We start from the raw sequence: 4,245 nt of genomic DNA on the forward strand, positions 1-4,245 counted from the left end.
GGGGGGGAGAGAGAGAGGGGGGGGAGCGAGAGAGCGAGGGCAGGGCAGGGTGACGTGGCCGATCGATGCTGAGGGTGGTCACCCTCGCCTGCTCGCCTCCACCCCTGCTCTAGCCACGACCCTCCCAACCAGCCCTAAAGTTGAGGGTTACTGATTTAATCAACGGCCACACTCTTTCCCACTTGCTCGACGTTTTATTTTCACTATTCCACCTCAATTTCAATCAATCACAGCCAGCCGCGAAAATGCATGCCAAGGCCCGCGTCGCTCGCGGCGGCGGCGCGTTGAGTTGAGACACCAGGCAGGCCTCCTCCCCGCTCCATAGCGGTGCTGTCTCATGAACCGATCATAGTTTCTCCCCGCGAGACCACGCCCATGGCCGCGGCCTGGCGGCCGGGCCGCACTGTTGTCTGGACGTGCTGGACGCCATGAGGGGACGCCCACGGCTCGCTTGTCGCGGCCCACGACATGGTGCGGCCGGTGCTATGGCGGCTCAGGCAGCGGAGCAGGCCCGCACGTAATAAACGCGCGTGGCTCGCTGCGTCAGTTACGGCGGTCTTCCCCGCAGCCGCCGCGCCGCCACGCCGCGCCACGTTCCGCTGCGCTCAGCGGGCTGCACTATATGCTGCGAGCGCAGCGCGGGCGAGGCGGACTGGCAACAGCAGCTGCACAAGAACAACAGCCTAAGCCGTGTGTTGTGCACATGTCGGCGAGTCCATCGCACTCCGCCGAAATTCAGTCCATTCAAAGCAAAAGCACCATATACAGCGGGTCGTGTCCGTGTCTGAATAAATGTAAACAGTGACAAAGTCTATGGTTTTATTTAACAGCTGTGGGGTAGTTCCCCTTCAATGCCTTCACTTGACTTCACTTTGTCTTAATTTGGTCCTAACTTTCGTGAAGACCACTTTATTCTCAGAAGGTGTGTACAGGTGGCTGATTTCTTCTGTAGTTATGCTGTACCGCACGCACGAGTGCAGGCGGGCTTGCCTATCGCCCCTGTCCACGGCGCCTTCCGGACCGGGCGAGTGGGCAACAGTGCATCCAAAAGGGCAGGCTGCTGCGGGCTTCTTTTTTTGGCGCCTATGCTTTAACATGGGAGGAGGAGGAAGTAGCCCGCAACAGCCTGCCCTTTTGGATGCACTGGTGGGCAACCCGCCTGTACTCGTGCGTGCGGTACAGCACAACTACAGAAGTGAGCGGGGCTAATCAGCCACCTGGTATATGTTAACCGTAATGTGACTGAAGGTGAATTCAAGACAAAGCGAACCTAAGTCCTAAGTGCAGTGAAGCAGACACTGTGGGTCGCGTTGCCAGGGTCTGAAGTTCGAGTGTGGATGTCTGTATTTTATTCTCCCCCGGGAGGGCCAGGGTCCTCGCTCTCACGTCACCCGACGGGCGACAGATGCGCATCGCCTCCCGGTCACATAGCAGTGCATCGGATGCTGAACAGGCGTATCCCCGTGACGTGGGCAAACACCTTGGCCGCCAGCCCAGCCTTGTTGTTTGTCACCCGAACGCAAACAAATAAAATTGTAATTTTCGGCCAAATCTATGCGACTTTTATTTTTCCCTGCACCTCAGCATTCCCAGATACGTGAGGCAGCACGATAAGTGGCGTGGCACGGAAAACGACGAGGTAAGTGCGAAAAGTGGGAGTTACATGATTTGTTTTGAGCGTTTAGTTGTTTTGCCGCTAATCATGATTTCTGTCGATGCAGCTGTTTCTACTTCTTTCTAATAAACGTGACTTATGCGTGAGTAAATGCATTGCTCGCACCTGCTATACGTGCTGCTCCCCGTGCCGCGGGTGTCGCAGCGTGGCGGCGCGCGGCAGTAGTCCGCCGGTGTTTTCTCCTCTTTGGCGTTTAACCTTGCCCTCGGGATTGGGCGCAATGCATGGAACATGTATCGGGAACACGAGCGACAGTGCGGCTGGCTGGGCCCGGACAGGAGGAGACACGGCAGATGCGGGTCATCTCGGGTCGAGAAAAGGGGAAGGGCTTGGGCCACAAGTGTTGTGCATTGGCAACACAGCTAGCAATACACAACAAGAAGCATATGGGCTGCCCCATCGCCTCCCACTCTTGACCTCTCATTGATTAACGTCTGCGACAGATAAAGGGTATTTCGCACTTCGCCGAATCAAAATGGACAAGTAAAAGAAGTGCCAAAGGGGGGACGGAAACGGCAGACATTGGGGATGGGTGACACAGTAACCGGATTCAGGGGTGCGTGCGGGCTTGCCTACTACCGTCGCTGTCCATGACGCCTTACGGTCTTACGGTCCCGTTCGGGGGACGGTCGATTGCGGACATCTCTGGGTCCGGAGGGTCGGAACGGTCGATTGCGGACAAAGTCTTTCTGACAGGGGATTACCGGGTCCCGAGGGTTCACGGGTCTGCCCGCAATCGACCGGGGCTCGCCGCGGGCGGGCGTGGCGTGCCGCGTCCAGGTGGACGCACAGCGTCCGTGCCCCATCCATGGCGCCCCATGCCCAAGCGTTGCGCGGAGCGACAGCGAAGCGCAACGCTGCACATTTAAGACCATTACTGACTTCATGTATTGCATTAGGTTTGCTTAGTTGTATTTTTTAGCAGATGATACCTACGCTGCACAGATAACACCATTACTGACTTCATGTATTGAGTTAGGTTTGTTAGTTTAGGTTTGCTTCTTAATATTATTTTATTGATTTTCAAGTTTAAATTTTACTAGCCTGCTCCGATGATAAGGCACGAGAAGAATACAGAGTTCGAAGCCAAAACATTGAGCATACTTATAGTTAGTTGGGCCTTATGCCTGAAACCTCGACGCCGCACCGCTCACTCGCCCCGCCCAGACCCGTCCCGGTCGATTGCGGACAGGCCCGTGGACCCTCGGGTCCCGGTAATCCGCTCATCAAAGAGACTTTGTCCGCAATCGACCGTTCTGACCCTCGGCTCCCAGGTATGTCCGCAATCGACCTGACGCCGTCCCGTTCGGGTATGACAAGCCGCCTGCACGCAAGAATCAAGTACCAGATGGCTGACTCACGCCGCGCACTTTCGTAATTATACTGTAGGCTACCTCATGCACGGGTGCGTGCTGGCCACGGCTCCTTATGGCCCCGCGCGAGTAGGCAACTCGCCCGCACGCCTGCATGCGGTATAGTATAACTACGCAAGTGCGCGGCATGAGTCAGTCACCTGGTACAGTACAACCGAAAAAAAGGAGGCGCGGATCACCCCACCTTGAGCCATAAAAATAACGTTTGGAATATCCGTTCTTGTTATGAACTACAAGTTTCGTGTGGCGAAGACAGTTTTATTTCGGTAGTTTCGTGTTTTTCGAGTGTTTTTGCAAGCAGAAGAAGAGGATGCGCGATTCCGCGACTCCTCATCTCCGCACTAAACAATGTGTACTACTGTTTTCGATTTCAATTATGCGAGCTACGCGCTATAGAGCGAGCGGAGCGATAGGCTCCAGCCTCCTAAGACGTCTCCTCTGTCAGTTGTGGGGATGAGGATCGGCACTATGGGAGAGCCCGCAGAAATATGAGGCTCTTCTCATCCGAAGATTTCTACTCCTGCTCGCGTTCTTAGTGGGTGGGTCTGTTGTCTAAGTCGACTCAGTAATGCTTGGGATCACTCGCCGTATCCAGCGGACAACTGCCCAAAAGACCTTCCGGTAACTCGCGCGCAAATACTGCGAGCTTCGCGCGAGGGAGGGGGGGGGGGGCGTGTCCTTGGAATAGAGATGTGTCTTCTCTCTTTCTTTTTCAAGCCTTTCGCGCGAGCCTCAGCAGTCCGTGGCGTAGAGCAGGAGCGGGGAGAGATGGAAGAGGAAGCAGCGAGAGGATCAGTCTAGGCACCAAACCGTGGACACAATAGACTTAGGTGCAGCCGACGATCAGGAATCTGTTTGTGACTTCGACGGGCAGTCTCCTCCACCGCTGCTACCGCTTCCCACCTCCCCTCGTTTGGCTTTCCGTAATTTGGAAGTGTTTGCTTCCGAACGCGTCGAGCGTTAAAACATTCTCGGCACTCGCGTCTGGTCACGTTTCGAAAGCTGACGGTGGCGACGCCGCCGATCTGACCGTCGACGACGCTAGGGCGACCCAGCAGCAGCACCGAGTCCCACCACTGCGGTATGCTGGTGGTCACCCAGCCCCCCACCCCCTGGGAAGAGGGGAAATGGAAAGGGGGAGGGGGTAGCTCCACTGCTGATAGGGGGCACCTAGGCCCCCGGCGAGCCCCCCGCCCC

Source organism: Frankliniella occidentalis, unplaced genomic scaffold (genome assembly GCF_000697945.3).
Source record: "Frankliniella occidentalis isolate FOCC.00 unplaced genomic scaffold, Focc_3.1 Scaffold92, whole genome shotgun sequence".
NCBI lineage: Eukaryota > Metazoa > Arthropoda > Insecta > Thysanoptera > Thripidae > Frankliniella > Frankliniella occidentalis.